The sequence below is a fragment of the Rattus norvegicus genome, chromosome 7 (assembly GCF_036323735.1).
Source record: "Rattus norvegicus strain BN/NHsdMcwi chromosome 7, GRCr8, whole genome shotgun sequence".
Taxonomy (NCBI): Eukaryota; Metazoa; Chordata; class Mammalia; order Rodentia; family Muridae; genus Rattus; species Rattus norvegicus.
Window position 1 is genome coordinate 101,197,859 of NC_086025.1, and position 17,750 is coordinate 101,215,608.

Below are 17,750 nucleotides of genomic sequence, written 5' to 3' on the forward strand. Positions count from 1 at the left end.
GGGGAAGAGGGTGGAAGAGAAAGGGTGATAGAGTCATATCATAGAAGTTAGAGAAAGAGACAAATAGGGAGAGGTTAGCAAATTTACTCTTAAACAAAGCATTACATGGCTATGTCTTACATTGGTAGAAATCTTTGCAACTGATACATAGTTGAGGTTATACTCTCTTACATTGGCACAGAACTTAATTTGATGCAGAATCAGGGTTATCACTGGTTTAAATTTCCTCTATTGTAACAAAAATTTTAAAAGTACACGGCTTGGACCCAGTCCTTCTATTAATGTCGTAACAAACTGTCTTTAGATGATTAAGCAATATGTGTTAAGGGCCAGATTGCAAATTCTTGGCTCTGAGTTAATTGCTAGGGGGCTTGCTAGATAATGGAGAGTAGTTAATGGACAACAGTGCAGAATACTTTATATAGATAGTTTTCAAAAACATCAGAAATCTACAGAATGTGACGTTTAATATTATTTATTCACTTGTTGAGACAAAGCTGCTCCTAACAGCTCCCCATTTGTGGATTCAAAGAAGCAGCTGAGCATCTCTACCTCCAGATGAGGTACATTGTGACTAGGTGGCCACTGGGCAGAAATTGCCTATTTCTCCTACAGACCTGTAATGTTCTTGAAATGATACAAATTACAGGTTAGGACAGCTTAGTTCTGCTGCGACAGAATAAGCTAGTCCTTAGTAATTCCTGGTTCATGAGGTCTGTCGGATGATCCTGGGCTAGAGGGCTGAAGACTGGTGCACCTACATGTTGCTAACAGGGAACTGTATAGGTAGGCAGCTATGTCTACGACCTGACTCAGTTCTGGAAGCTGTGTTAGGCGTCCTATATTTTCCGATAGTATTGATTGTTCTCAGATTTCTGATGGGGGTGAAAGGCTAATTATAGTCTCATAACTAACCCAGGCTATTTAGCACTGAGTAAACCTATTTAATTAGATAATTTTAAGACAGTATACAAGCTACACCAGGACATAACAGACATAAAATTATAAGTTCTTTAAAGTAAGTGTAGATGTCAGAGGGCTTTATTTAATTGATAAAATTATACACTGGGTGTTAGGTGTATCTTATGCTTTATAAATTACAGAATGGTAATAGTTATGCTTGATTTTATATCTGAGTAAAAAGAGCTTTTTAATTGGACAAAAACAGGGAAGTGTAGGTTGCTCCCTGTAAGCAGGTGAAAGACAAGGCTAGAACCTGTGATTGGACAGTGGAAAAGGCGGGTGGGCTGATAGTTTCCAAGAGGCAGGAGAGATAGGAGGGAAGGGACAAGGAAGGAAGATGGAGGAAGAGAAGTGTAGGATGATGACATTATGCAGGTGAAGGCAGGTACAAGATAGAATGAGGCCTGTCATTGGATGAGTAGGAAGGTTGGGCAGGAGAAAAGTTTTAGAGAGAGAGAAGAGCGGCTGAGAGAACATGGAGGCAGATGTTAAGATTCCTCTCTGCACATTTACAGGTGGTTATGAATATTCTTAAGGGGTGGATGTGTACAGGGCTTTATACGTCTAGGTGGGCAATTATATATTATCTATTGGATCAGAGGTTAGACACTGGGCTTCCACGGAATTGAGATGTGTATATCTGGCATGGTGGTAACCTGCTTTGGGAACTAGACAGGTAGACAGATTGTTGCCAAGCTCAGAGAGTAGCCATCAGCAGTGTGATATGGGATAGAGGAAAGTGGGAGAGACGCTTTGCTGACTGAGATGAGGATATCTACCAGATATCTTGGGGCACTATAGTACAGATCTAGTGCAGGAGAAAAGACAGCATTGTTTTTATAATTTTATAGCAACAGATGGTGAACCAACATAGTGGGTAAGATTCTACTAGTAAGCCTAAGAGTTGGGAGGAAGTTTTATTTTCTAAGTAAGAGGGGGCCAGCGCCATGTTGAGTCAAGTGATGTCTCAAGCATGGGAACCTTAAACCAAGAAACCCAGAAGTAGCCTAGACTTGCAGGCTGTAGGTCGCCTGCTGTGATAAGTAGTGGTAGCTCAGAGAGTTAGAGATTAAAAGATGCTTTTTAAAACAAAGTTTGTTTAGGAGGTCTTTCAGGATACTCATATTCCTTCTAACATGGGCTCCACAGGAATTTTGGGTTAAAATCCTCATTTGACAAGCTACATTTTAATGACAGGTATTATTGGAAGGTGATTAAGTTTGTTTTTATAAGAAGAGAGTACAGAGATTAACTGAATCATGTGGGGATTTTCACTCATGGTTCGGAACTTAGAGAAAATTAGTCACTGACTCCAAGTAGAGAGTTGTGATAGAAGTCTGTAACACCAGACAGAGTGAATACAGACATATATTATAGAAGTTATTAATAAATAAAATCTGAGACTCCAGATAGAGAGTTTGACAGATCAATATATTTTGGGCTGAAATCCTGGTTTGATAAGTTGCTTACTTTTTGGTATTAAAATTGATAGAAAGTGTTTAATTTGTATTAAAAATTACCTGCTAAAAGCCGTATGACTTGATGATGCAGGCTAGTGCGGGTTTGTGGTTACTTTTTATATTTACCCCAACAGGAAGCTCAGGTTCTCTTAATGTGGAACTCCACAGGAATTTTGGGTTAATTTCCTGATAGATGAGATTAGAAAAGTCTATCAGGCTCATACATTATTGTTTAGATTACTTCCTTTTTAAAAAATTGTTTAATCTTCATAATGGGTATGATTTTGAGTTTTATGTTTATATTATTCCTCTGGGAGAGAGTGCAAGATACAAGCTTTTCTGGTTACAGACTAAGGATCATGGTATTTTAGGAGCAAGGCTTTATCTTTGTGTTTTAAAAAGGGTAATTAGGCTCTGGATACCTTTCAGAGTCATATGGATTAGATTTGATAGAGAGAGACCTCCTGAAGAACTAAATTCAAGAGATTCAAACAAAAAATATCTCGATTCTAAACTCTTGTCTTGAGAATTATATTTTCCAGAATGTACCTGCTTGGATTCCTAATATCAAGTACTTTCAGCTCGCTCCAATCAAGACAGGCACATCAGGGTACAATTTGCTCCATTTTCCCTCCCTCCTAACTTCCAAGGATATCTTAATGCCCATATACAGCTAGAAGAAGTTATGGAAGAGTCATCGCCCCAATTCTCTGGACTTTTGGGGGGCTGAAAGTTGTTATTCTATGTTGTTTTTATGAGGAATTTAGAAATGGTTGTAATTCAACAGGGAGGAATTAGCTAGATTGACTTGTACAGCTATAATTTCATTTGGTAACTAAGCTAAAACCATATCTTTACTCTGGTATAGAATTTGTTTAAAAAATTTAAAAGTACAGGGTTTAGACCCAGTCTTTCTTTTGATGCCACTACAAACTTATGAGTTAACTACACATGTGAGTTAAGGGCCAAATAGCAAATTCATGGCTCTGAGTTTGTTAAAGTACTTTCAAGATAATATATTAAGATAGTTAAAAGGAAAACAGTAAGATTACCTTATATAGATAGATGTTTTTCAAAAACATCAGAAATCCACAAAAATATGAGATTTAAAGTTATTTATTTTTTGTTGAGACACATCTGCTCCTAACAGTTTCCCTTTGGTGGATTTAATGAAAAAATTGAACATCTCCACCTCCAGGTGGGGCAGTACTTTGTGGCTAGGCAGTCACTGGGCAGAAACTACCTATTTCATGTACAGATTAATACTGTCCAAAAAGGGACACCTTTTGCAGAATAGGCAATTGATAATCTTTGCTGAGTCAGAATTATCAGTCTTTGAAGGTTTCTGCATTTTAAGAGTCTGTCAGTTGATTTGGAGCCAGAAGGCTGAAGACTTGCACTCATAGGTTGCTAACAGAGGACCATGCTAGTAGAGATTTATCTCTACAACATCTCAGTTCTGGAAGCTATGTTAGGCTTCTTACGTTTATAGATATTTGGTCATTCTTAGATTTCTGATGGGTTTGAAAGCTGATTATAGTTTTGTAGCCTATCAGGCTGTTTAACTTTGAAAATACATATTTTAATGGATAGTTATCAGATAGTAAACAGCCTAGCCAGGATATAACATAGATTTTAAGCCTTTCTTAAACTGGAATGGATAACTAAATCTAAATGTTCTGTTTAACTGATAAAATGTTAGACTGGGTGTTAGGAATATTTTTTTTTTCAGCCGATGGCCCAGGCATGATTTATTGAACAATTTTTCCATCCTTCTGTCATAAATCAAATTCTGCCTTCATAATGTTCATCAATCAAATTTCTGCCTTTATAATATACTTCATAACTTCTCAAATAATTCTTTCTCAATCTACCTACTGATTCCATCAGCAGTGTTTGAGTTCTGGAGGAGTCTGTGCAAATCTTAGTTATCCTGGCACATCCCCCGCCCCCCAAAAAGGGCAGGTGTAGCACCTTCCTTTTCTTCTCTCATAGTGTTTAGCAATCCCATTTATTATTTCAAACAATTAAAACATTTGAAATACCATTGTTAGATTTTTTTTTTTTGTGGAACATGAAATCACTACGGTATCTTTTTTTTTTTACAGGCTTGTTCACTCACTGAAAATTCTTTTTTTTTTTTTTTTTTTTTTTATTAACTTGAGTATTTCTTATATACATTTCGAGTGTTATTCCCTTTCCCGGTTTCCGGGCAAACATCCCCCTCCCCCCTCCCCTTCCTTATGGGTGTTCCCCTCCCAACCCTCCCCCCATTGCCACCCTCCCCCCATAGACTAGTTCACTGTGGGTTCAGTCTTAGCAGGACCCAGGGCTTCCCCTTCCACTGGTGCTCTTACTAGGATATTCATTGCTACCTATGGGGTCAGAGTCCAGGGTCAGTCCATGTATAGTCTTTAGGTAGTGGCTTAGTCCCTGGAAGCTCTGGTTGCTTGGCATTGTTGCCTTTTGGGGTCTCGAGCCCCTTCAAGCTCTTCCAGTTCTTTCTCTGATTCCTTCAATAGGGGACCTATTCTCAGTTCAGTGGTTTGCTGCTGGCATTCGCCTCTATATTTGCTGTATTCTGGCTGTGTCTCTCAGGAGCGATCTACATCCGGCTCCTGTCGGTCTGCACTTCTTTGCTTCATCCATCTTGTCTAATTGGGTGGCTGTATATGTATGGGCCACATGTGGGGCAGGCTCTGAATGGGTGTTCCTTCAGTCTCTGTTTTAATCTTTGCCTCTCCCTTCCCTGCCAAGGGTATTCTTTTTCCTCATTTAAAGAAGGAGTGAAGCATTCACATTTTGATCATCCATCTTGAGTTTCGTTTGTTCTAGGGATCTAGGGTAATTCAAGCATTTGGGCTAATAGCCACTTATCAATGAGTGCATACCATGTATGTCTTTCTGTGATTGGGTTAGCTCACTCAGAATGATATTTTCCAGTTCCAACCATTTGCCTACGAATTTCATAAACTCGTTGTTTTTGATAGCTGAGTAATATTCCATTGTGTAGATGTACCACATTTTCTGTATCCATTCCTCTGTTGAAGGGCATCTGGGTTCTTTCCAGCTTCTGGCTATTATAAATAAGGCTGCGATGAACATAGTGGAGCACGTGTCTCTTTTATATGTTGAGGCATCTTTTGGGTATATGCCCAAGAGAGGTATAGCTGGATCATCAGGCAGTTCAATGTCCAATTTTCTGAGGAACCTCCAGACTGATTTCCAGAATGGTTTTACCAGTCTGCAATCCCACCAACAATGGAGGAGTGTTCCTCTTTCTCCACATCCTCGCCAGCATCTGCTGTCACCTGAGTTTTTGATCTTAGCCAATCGCACTGGTGTGAGGTGAAATCTCAGGGTTGTTTGATTTGCATTTCCCTTATGACTAAAGATGTTGAACATTTCTTTAGGTGTTTCTCAGCCATTCGGCATTCCTCAGCTGTGAATTCTTTGTTTAGCTCTGAACCCCATTTTTTAATAGGGTTATTTGTTTCCCTGCGGTCTAACTTCTTGAGTTCTTTGTATATTTTGGAAATAAGGCCTCTATCTGTTGTAGGATTGGTAAAGATCTTTTCCCAATCTGTTGGTTGCCGTTTTGTCCTAACCACAGTGTCCTTTGCCTTACAGAAGCTTTGCAGTTTTATGAGATCCCATTTGTCGATTCTTGATCTTAGAGCATAAGCCATTGGTGTTTTGTTCAGGAAATTTTTTCCAGTGCCCATGTGTTCCAGATGCTTCCCTAGTTTTTCTTCTATTAGTTTGAGTGTGTCTGGTTTGATGTGGAGGTCCTTGATCCACTTGGACTTAAGCTTTGTACAGGGTGATAAGGATGGATCGATCTGCATTCTTCTACATGTTGCCCTCCAGTTGAACCAGCACCATTTGCTGAAAATACTATCTTTTTTCCATTGGATGGTTTTGGCTCCTTTGTCAAAAATCAAGTGACCATAGGTGTGTGGGTTCATTTCTGGGTCTTCAATTCTATTCCATTGGTCTATCTGTCTGTCTCTGTACCAATACCATGCAGTTTTTATCACTATTGCTCTGTAATACTGCTTGAGTTCAGGGATAGTGATTCCCCCTGAAGTCCTTTTATTGTTGAGGATAGCTTTAGCTATCCTGGGTTTTTTGTTATTCCAGATGAATTTGCAAATTGTTCTGTCTAACTCTTTGAAGAATTGGATTGGTATTTTGATGGGGATTGCATTGAATCTGTAGATTGCTTTTGGTAAGATGGCCATTTTTACCATATTAATCCTGCCAATCCATGAGCATGGGAGATCTTTCCATCTTCTGAGGTCTTCTTCAATTTCTTTCCTCAGTGTCTTGAAGTTCTTATTGTACAGATCTTTTACTTGCTTGGTTAAAGTCACACCGAGGTACTTTATATTATTTGGGTCTATTATGAAGGGTGTCGTTTCCCTAATTTCTTTCTCGGCTTGTTTCTCTTTTGTATAGAGGAAGGCAACTGATTTATTTGAGTTAATTTTATACCCAGCCACTTTGCTGAAGTTGTTTATCAGCTTTAGTAGTTCTCTGGTGGAACTTTTGGGATCACTTAAATATACTATCATGTCATCTGCAAATAGTGATATTTTGACCTCTTCTTTTCCGATCTGTATCCCTTTGATCTCCTTTTGTTGTCTGATTGCTCTGGCTAGAACTTCAAGAACTATATTGAATAAGTAGGGAGAGAGTGGGCAGCCTTGTCTAGTCCCTGATTTTAGTGGGATTGCTTCAAGTTTCTCTCCATTTAGTTTAATGTTAGCAACTGGTTTGCTGTATATGGCTTTTACTATGTTTAGGTATGGGCCTTGAATTCCTATTCTTTCCAGGACTTTTATCATGAAGGGGTGTTGAATTTTGTCAAATGCTTTCTCAGCATCTAATGAAATGATCATGTGGTTCTGTTCTTTCAGTTTGTTTATATAATGGATCACGTTGATGGTTTTCCGTATATTAAACCATCCCTGCATGCCTGGGATGAAGCCTACTTGATCATGGTGGATGATTGTTTTGATGTGCTCTTGAATTCGGTTTGCCAGAATTTTATTGAGTATTTTTGCGTCGATATTCATAAGGGAAATTGGTCTGAAGTTCTCTTTCTTTGTTGTGTCTTTGTGTGGTTTAGGTATAAGAGTAATTGTGGCTTCATAGAAGGAATTCGGTAGGGCTCCATCTGTTTCAATTTTGTGGAATAGTTTGGATAATATTGGTATGAGGTCTTCTATGAAGGTTTGATAGAATTCTGCACTAAACCCGTCTGGACCTGGGCTCTTTTTGGTTGGGAGACCTTTAATGACTGCTTCTATTTCCTTAGGAGTTATGGGGTTGTTTAACTGGTTTATCTGTTCCTGATTTAACTTCGATACCTGGTATCTGTCTAGGAAATTGTCCATTTCCTGAAGATTTTCAAATTTTGTTGAATATAGGTTTTTATAGTAAGATCTGATGATTTTTTGAATTTCCTCTGAATCTGTAGTTATGTCTCCCTTTTCATTTCTGATTTTGTTAATTTGGACACACTCTCTGTGTCCTCTCGTTAGTCTGGCTAAGGGTTTATCTATCTTGTTGATTTTCTCAAAGAACCAACTTTTGGTCCTGTTGATTCTTTCTATGGTCCTTTTTGTTTCTACTTGGTTGATTTCAGCTCTGAGTTTGATTATTTCCTGCCTTCTACTCCTCCTGGGTGTATTTGCTTCTTTTTGTTCTAGAGCTTTTAGGTGTGCTGTCAAGCTGCTGACATATGCTCTTTCCTGTTTCTTTCTGCAGGCACTCAGCGCTATGAGTTTTCCTCTTAGCACAGCTTTCATTGTGTCCCATAAGTTTGAGTATGTTGTATCTTCATTTTCATTAAATTCTAAAAAGTTTTTAATTTCTTTCTTTATTTCTTCCTTGACCAGGTTATCATTGAGTAGAGCATTGTTCAATTTCCATGTATATGTGGGCATTCTTCCCTTATTGTTATTGAAGACCAGTTTTAGGCCGTGGTGGTCCGATAGCACGCATGGGATTATTTCTATCTTTCTGTACCTGTTGAGGCCCGTTTTTTGACCAATTATATGGTCAATTTTGGAGAAAGTACCATGAGGAGCTGAGAAGAAGGTATATCCTTTTGCTTTAGGATAGAATGTTCTATAAATATCCGTTAAGTCCATTTGGCTCATGACTTCTCTTAGTCTGTCTACATCACTGTTTAATTTCTGTTTCCATGATCTGTCCATTGATGAGAGTGGGGTGTTGAAATCTCCCACTATTATTGTGTGAGGTGCAATGTGTGTTTTGAGCTTTAGTAAGGTTTCTTTTACATATGTAGGTGCCCTTGTATTTGGGGCATAGATATTTAGGATTGAGAGTTCATCTTGGTTGATTTTTCCTTTGATGAATATGAAGTGTCCTTCCTTATCTTTTTTGATGACTTTTAGTTGGAAATTGATTTTATTTGATATTAGAATGGCTACTCCAGCTTGCTTCTTCTGACCATTTGCTTGGAAAGTTGTTTTCCAGCCTTTCACTCTGAGGTAGTGTCTGTCTTTGTCTCTGAGGTGTGTTTCCTGTAGGCAGCAGAATGCAGGGTCCTCGTTGCGTATCCAGTTTGTTAATCTATGTCTTTTTATTGGGGAGTTGAGGCCATTGATATTGAGAGATATTAAGGAATAGTGATTATTGCTTCCCGTTATATTCATATTTGATGTGAGGTTATGTTTGTGTGCTTTCATTCTCTTTGTTTTGTTGCCAAGACGATTAGTTTCTTGCTTCTTCTAGGGTATAGCTTGCCTCCTTATGTTGGGCTTTACCATTTATTATCCTTTGTAGTGCTGGATTTGTAGAAAGATATTGTGTAAATTTGGTTTTGTCATGGAATATCTTGGTTTCTCCATCAATGTTAATTGAGAGTTTTGCTGGATACAGTAATCTGGGCTGGCATTTGTGTTCTCTTAGGGTCTGTATAACATCAGTCCAGGATCTTCTGGCCTTCATAGTTTCTGGCGAGAAGTCTGGTGTGATTCTGATAGGTCTCCCTTTATATGTTACTTGACCTTTTTCCCTTACTGCTTTTAATATTCTTTCTTTATTTTGTGCGTTTGGTGTTTTGACAATTATGTGATGGGAGGTGTTTCTTTTCTGGTCCAATCTATTTGGAGTTCTGTAGGCTTCCTGTATGTCTATGGGTATCTCTTTTTTTAGGTTAGGGAAGTTTTCTTCTATGATTTTGTTGAAGATATTTACTGGTCCTTTGAGCTGGGAGTCTTCACTCTCTTCTATACCTATTATCCTTAGATTTGATCTTCTCATTGAGTCCTGGATTTCCTGTATGTTTTGGACCAGTAGCTTTTTCCGCTTTACATTATCTTTGACAGTTGAGTCAATGATTTCTATGGAATCTTCTGCTCCTGAGATTCTCTCTTCCATCTCTTGTATTCTGTTGGTGAAGCTTGTATCTACAGCTCCTTGTCTCTTCTTTTGGTTTTCTATATCCAGGGTTGTTTCCATGTGTTCTTTCTTGATTGCTTCTATTTCCATTTTTAATTCCTTCAACTGTTTGATTGTGTTTTCCTGGAATTCTTTCAGGGATTTTTGCGATTCCTCTCTGTAGGCTTTTACTTGTTTATTAATGTTTTCCTGTGCTTCCCTAAGTGTGTTCAGGTCTTTCCTGAAGTCCTCCAGCATCATGATCAAATATGATTTTGAAACTAGATCTTGCTTTTCTGGTGTGTTTGGATATTCCATGTTTGTTTTGGTGGGAGAATTGGGCTCCGATGATGGCATGTAGTCTTGGTTTCTGTTGCTTGGGTTCCTGCGCTTGCCTCTCGCCATCAGATTATCTCTAGTGTTACTTTGTTCTGCTATTTCTGACAGTGGCTAGACTGTCCTATAAGCCTGTGTGTCAGGAGTGCTGTAGACCTGTTTTCCTCTCTTTCAGTCAGTTATGGGGACAGAGTGTTCTGCTTTCGGGCGTGTAGTTTTTCCTCTCTACAGGTCTTCAGCTGTTCCTGTGGGCCTGTGTCTTGAGTTCACCAGGCAGCTTTCTTACAGCAGAAAATTTGGTCTTACCTGTGGTCCCGAGGCTCAGGTTTGCTCGTGGGGTGCTGTCCAGGGGCTCTCTGCAGCGGCAGCAACCAGGAAGACCTGTGCCGCCCCTTCCGGGAGCTTCAGTGCACCAGGGTTCCAGATGGTCTTTGGCTTTTTCCTCTGGCGTCCGAGATGTGTGTGCAGGGAGCAGTCTCTTCTGGTTTCCCAGGCCTGTCTGCCTCTCTGAAGGTTTAGCTCTCCCTCCCACGGGATTTGGGTGCAGAGAACTGTTTATCCAGTCTGTTTCCTTCAGGGTCCGGCGGTGTCTTCGGAAGGGGTCCTGCCGCTCCTGGGCCCTCCCCCACGGGAGCCCAGAGGCCTTATACAGTTTCCTCTTGGGCCAGGGATGTGGGCAGGGGTGAGCAGTGTTGGTGGTCTCTTCCGCTCTGCAGCCTCAGGAGTGCCCACCTGACCAGGCTTTTGGGTCTCTCTCTCACTGGGTCTGGGAGCAGAGAGCTGCTGCGTGCTGGGATCCGCGGGTGTGGGACTTCCGGTAAACACAGAACGTGCCCGGTTCTAGAGAAATTCTGCTTCCGTGTGTCCCAAGCTCACCAGGCAGCTTTCTTGCAGCAGAAAATTTGGTCTTACCTGTGGTCCCGAGGCTCAAGTTCGCTCGTGGGGTGCTGCCCAGGGGCTCTCTGCAGCGGCAGCAACCAGGAAGCAGGAATATTTTATACTTTTAATTACAAAATGATAATAGTTGTACTCAGCTTATATTTGAGAGAAAAAATTTTAATTAGACAGAAAAGGTGAAATGTAGGATGATGTCATTATGCAGGTGAAGGCAGGTACAAGATAGAACAAGGCCTGTCATTGGATGAGAAGGAAGGATGGGCAGGAGAAAAGTTTTAGAGAAGAGGAGGAGGCTAGAGCGAGAGGAAGAGAGGAGCAGCTGAAAGAACATGGAGGTAGATGTTAAGATTCCTTGCTGCATATTTACAGGTTGTTATGAATATTCCTAAGGGATGGATATGCATAGGTCTTTGTATGTCTAGGTGGGCAATTATATATTATCAATTGGATCAGAGGTTTTTGTGTTGTGTGTTCTTTCATGCGGCAATTTAATTGAATTCAAGAGAGTATGTGGTGGCTGGAGACACTGGGCCACCACGGAATTGGGATGAGTTTGTCCATCATGGTGGCAATCCGCCTTGGGAACTAGATGGGTAGAGATTGTTGCCAGGCTCAGAGAGTAGCCATTGCCAGTGTGATAAGGGATAGAGCAAAACAGCTGAGATGCTTTACTGACTGATGAAGATATCTACCAGATCTTGGGGGAACTATGGTATAGATCTAGTGTGGGATAAAAGACAGCACTTTTTTTTTTTATAATTTTACAGCAATAGAGAAGGACGACCCAGATCTATGTGGCTTTAAATAGCTAAAGATAGCTATGAAAATCATATAAGGGATGGATTATTACAGGACAATTTGTCTAATCTCAGTAGGTGGCTTATATCAATATCAGTTGGCTCTGAGTTCTTTATTTGGACATTTCGTGAGTTGAGAATTTACTGATATAAATCTGGCTGATAAATTACAAGTCTCGGGAGTTTTATTTTACCAGGTTGTAGGAATTTGTGACAGCTAACCACGAGATGGGTGGTCGCTGACCAATGGGGCTAACCATGGAGGCATTGAGACCACTGGGGCCAGAGAGTAGCTGGTGCTAGTGTGAGAAGGTACATTCTTTATTGTTGTTGTTGTTGTTGTTGTTGTTGTTATTAAATGCAACAAGTACTTCTCCCTGCATTCTATTTCTTAGGCATGTTCTACTTGGTAAACACATCTGGAGCAAACCCAGAAAGGCCATTTCTTCTTGCTTTGCTGAAGTTTTCATTATCCATGCTACTCACTACAATTGTCTTCAGAGTTCTACCCCACCTTCTTATTTCTATGTCACCATACACTACAGTCCTAATCCCCTAATCCTTCCTCTTAGCCAGTTGTCATTCATGCCTATCTCTCATACTCCTTCTTGATAGGGACCATCTATTTCTTTGATAAATGTGTTCTACATAGACATAATCATAGAATCCTGTCAACATATTTTTTCAGATGATACTCTGGACAAGACTGTGCTAATTACAAGATACTGAAAACATATTTCCCATAATCAAGGATTCTGCATTCAAATGTGGCAAACATATAATTTCTAGGTCTAGGTCTAGGTTTTCATATAACATTGATTGAGTTAATTTCAGTCATGATATATATATATATATATATATATATATATATATATATATATATATATATTTGACCAGGTATTGACCACAGACTGTGAACTATGAATCTACGAATCCTATAAATCTTGTGTGCATAATGCTTATGTGAACTATGATCCTGCTTATCCACCCTCAATAATTCTTTTATTAATATGAAGGCCTGATGAAATATACCCAATTTCTCTCTATCTGTATACTCATCCTTCTTAATAGGCAATACATGTTCAATAAGATACCACCAGAGTCCCGTTAGGAGAGCATAAATGTCTGCTAGAGAGTGACATCATTGCCTATTCGAGAAAATAGAAGTGATTTTTTTCATACTAACTTCTCAACATTTTAGAGAATTGTAACGATTAGGCTAACTTACTTTAGCTTGTCTAGGCAATGATGATAAGATTTGTAAAGCTGAATGGAACCCAAGAGTCCTACCATTCTCTGTTTTCCTATTGCTATTTAAAAATCAAGGTGATTTTGTTTTTCTGACCGATCTATGCAGCGACAGTTTTCCAGTAAGCTTGGGACTTCTGATTTACGGTCTAAAGAATGATGCTTTACAAACACCCTATTGTTGCAAAAATGATAGTCTTGGCTCCAAGACAGGTCCAATTCTGAATTTACTAATTCAGCTTATTATGTTTAATCTGTGTCTACAAAGAAAAATGTTGCCACTTGATTTACTTAACTTGCACGGCAATATATCTTTTTATACACAGAGAGTGAGGACAGTCCCTGAGTCAGCTCTCAGCTACTCTTCTTTCATGATGATTTAGGAAATTGTAAAGAAAGGAAACTTGAAAGAAAAAAAGCAGAGTTTGCTAAAAGATGTCCTTCCAAACAAAGGAGAGGCTGCCTTTGCTTTTGTAGGACAGGTCAGACAATAAAGAGCTAAAAGGAAGGCATGAGTTAAGAGTCAGGAGATAGATGTAAGAGTGTTTTCAGAATGGGCAACTTGTTGAATTATAACAAATAAATTGAGATTGAGTAAATAAATCATAGACTATATTAAGATGAAGACTATAATGTAGATATGAACATTTTAGCAGCATAAGATGTTGCCTGCAGAGTGAAGCCATGGGAGTGGAGGGGGAAGATATGAAAGAAAAAGATATATTTAATAAACATCATCAAAACAAATAATGACTTTAAGCTTCCTAGAGTTCCAGCAGCCAGTAGAACTTAAAGCATAGCAATGGCCCTGTCAAAATCTGGAAAAGGATATAGTGAGAAGGAAGAAAATAAATCAAGAAATATAGCTTCAGTTCCGGACTTAGACCAGTGGTACAAAGTGTCTAACTCTATGCAACATTAGGATAAAATCAGAAGTTGTATCAGTAGAGGCTGTTTCCAAATGCTGAGATGAAATGGCAGTTATTCACTTCACCTTGAACATCTATGCACTACCAAGTACTTAGCATGTGCACACATGACTTTGAAGTAAGAAAAATAAATTCCACAATTTAGCAGCAAATTTAGTAGCACAAATCGGGTATGTTCCTGTGAAGTCTATGGCATGATGGTTAAATGACTAAGACAGAGCAAAAGGTTAGTTACAACAATGGAGGGGTTTTTTTGGTTGGGAGAAAAGCAAGAAGGATGCAGAAGAGATTTCCTGAGGAAGTAAAGCATTAGGTGGATATTAAAAAAATGAAGCATCTACCAAAAATAGGGTGGTGAAGGCCTTACTGGCAGAGAGCACAGGATGCACAGTCATATAAGGACTGGACCACAATGACATTATTGAGCAAGTGCAAGTTGTGCGATGTTATCTAGTTGGTGGTAAATTTTAACCCGGAGAAATCAAGACAGGTTTGTTTGTTTATCACTATGCATTATCTGTGACATACCAGAAGCCACAAACTCAGTTACAGAGAATAGGCAGTCAGATGGACAGACCTTAGGAGGAGGATAGTGCCAACCAGTCGTCTTATGTATAGTGTGTATAGGAAACAGTCACAGCACAGAGTCATCTTCTGATTGCTCCAACACAGCATGTGATATTCAATAGTTCCTCCAATAACGAGAGCAATCAGATGTTTGAAGTGAAACCTCTTAACTTGAGAGCACTCAAAATTTTATGAATTAGATCATGTTATGACAACAAAGGAATACCAATGTTCATTATGAATTATACTTCAGGCCTATATTCCATTCACGGATAGATAGCCCAATGTGTATAGAACAGCCCCACTTTCATGTACTTATGTCAGGAGAGACTCCTGATCATCAGGGTCATTAAACCTGAATCAGAAGTGATTCAGAAGAGCATTGGCTTTGGCACACATTTGTTGGGGTGAATCATTTGCCATTGGAAGTGATTATAGGGAGACTGAGAAGGGTCATACTACGCAGTGGGATTCCATGGGCTCTCACTTGTCTGCAATTGCAACTAATGTAAAAATCTGTTTCAATATAACCAAAGGGCTTATGTGTGACAGTTGGGTCCAACAGAGTGATGGTGGTTTAAGATCATTTCCATTGTCCAAGACCTATGTTTTTTTTTAAAGGATTACAATTGTAGAGGCAAGGCAGGGGATTGGACAGGAGGACCAATATTAGAGGTAGTAGAGCTAGTGAAATTGCCCTGGGCAGTAGGATCAGGGACCCAAAACAGAATAGAAGAGTAGTGTTTGAAAGAAGGGGGAATACCTACAGAGTTTATGGAAACTGGCTGAGATGTCAGGTCAACAGGTGGCTACCGCTACAACATACTCAGCCTGTCAGGTCTTTTTTATATTTATTTTTTAATATTAGTGGGAAAGTAATGGAAATATAAAACCTTTGACTTTGAGAATTGGGCTTTTGGAGAATCTGGGCTTATCTAGTGCAAACACCCAGTGCCATCAATTTTGTTGATAACTGATTTTAAATGAAACCCTCCTAAAAGGTGTTGTTTTCTTCTTAATGTAGAAGACCTGTCAATGGGTAAACATCAAACAGATAATGTATTCATGTTTTAACCTTGATTTAGATTCCTTTCCTATTACCTTCTGGGAAATCCTCAGCTTAAACAAGAAATAATTTTATCTTTCTCACCTCTAAATGTGCCTTAGTGCTGGAACAGTAAACACTCTAATCAGCGTGGTTCCAACCATCTGCAATGAGATTCCATGTGAGGATTCAGCTAAGTCTCTGATGCTCAGAAGTAGTTAATCCACTTGAGCCTAGAGCAGAAAGGAAGATTTTTAAAAGGAAAGAAGCAGTGTGTGTGTGTGTGTGTGTGTGTGTGTGTGTGTGTGTGTGTGTGTGTGTGTGTGATGGAAAGGTACCTTTCTTTTGCTCTAAATGTTCAGATGAAACAAAATCAAGTATATGACAATGCACATCAAAAAATTAGTGGTACATGGCATATTTGAATAAAAACCATACAGAAGATAGAAGACTTAGGCTTTGCCATATATTAAGAATTTGTTTGTTTTTTATTTATGTGTCTTGGTATTTTTTTGTGCATGTATGTCTATACCATATGCTAGTCTAGTGCCCTGAGGGCTAGAATGGGCATAAGAGACCTTGGAACTGAAGTTACAGATGGTGGCTGACAGTCATGTAGGTGCTGGGGATCGAACCAGGGTCCTCTACTGTCTTCTTGATCTCTAAGTCAGCTCTCCAGCCTCTGGGCCTTTCCATTTTAAGTAATTGCTTCAATAACCCCCTCTTTGGCCACATGCTGGTTAATATTTTTCTGTTTTATAAACTAGAATATAAATCCATGAATGTCATAATCACAACCTATCAGAAAGCTTTTATTATTTAAACTCAGAGTGTGATTTTCACTCTTTGCAATATCATTTTTGATAGTTCTACATCTGAATTCAATGGCTACCTATCAAGTATTCGCCATGAAGTTTGAATTTTGACATACCTTGTCTCATACTTAAAATAAGCCCTTGTTGTCTGGCCTGCTATTCTGGTTAATGACAACAAAGGAAAGTAGAGTACGAAATAAAGAATAAAGAATGGGAATATTTCTCCGTCAAAACCCTGCTATACTACTCCTGGGCATATACCCAAAAGGTGTTCCAATATACCACAAAGACACTTGCTTAACTAAGTTCATAGCAGCTTTATTTGTAATAGCCAGAAACTGAAAACAACCTAGATATCCCTCAACTGAAGAATGGATAAAAAAGTGGTATATCTATACAATGGAATACTATTCAACTATTAAAAGCCTAAACATCTTGAATTTTGCAGGTCAATGAATGGCAGTTGAGAATATCATCCTCAGTGAGCCAGGAGCATGTTGTCCTCTGAGAGGCTCCACTCAGCAGCTAACTCAGATATGGACACCCACCTCAAATAGTAGATGGAGCTCAGAATTCTCATGGAAGAAAAGAAGAGAGGATTGTGTGTCCCAAAGGGCATAGGAACTCCACAGGAAGACCAATAGTGTCAACTAACCTGGACCCTTGGGGCTTTCAGAATCTGAACCATCAACCAAAGCACATACACGGGCTGTACTTAGGCCTCTCTGCTCATATGTAACAGAAGTATAGCTTGACCTCCATGTGGGTCTTGAACATATGGAGCAGAGGCTATCCCAAAAGCGGTAGCCTGTATGTGGGATGTTCTACTAGCTGGCCTGCCTTGTCTGGCCTCAGCGGAAGAGGAAGCACCTAGCCTTGCAGAGACTTGAAGTGCCAGGTTTGGGGCCATATCCAGGAGGGCCCCCACCTGCCCAGGGGAAATGAGGAGAGGAAGGGGGTAACAGGGATGGGAAAAGTGAGTGGAATGTAAAGTGAATAAGTAAAAACAAACAAACATTTTGGTCTGTGTCCTTTTGTCTAGAGACAAAAGAGTTATTGGAAATGAAAAGCACTGGGTCGCCAAACCATTTGGAGGCATAGATGTTATCAGTGTGCTTATCTCAACAGAAGAGTTGTAACAACAATACCCTGAAGGACCAGGATTTTATCTAGATGGAAAAACTATCTGAGTGTCAAATTGTCCCTAGGAATCTCTTTATGAAGGATTCAGCAAACATCTATTTTGTAGTTAAGACTGTTTTTGTAGTTAAGACTGA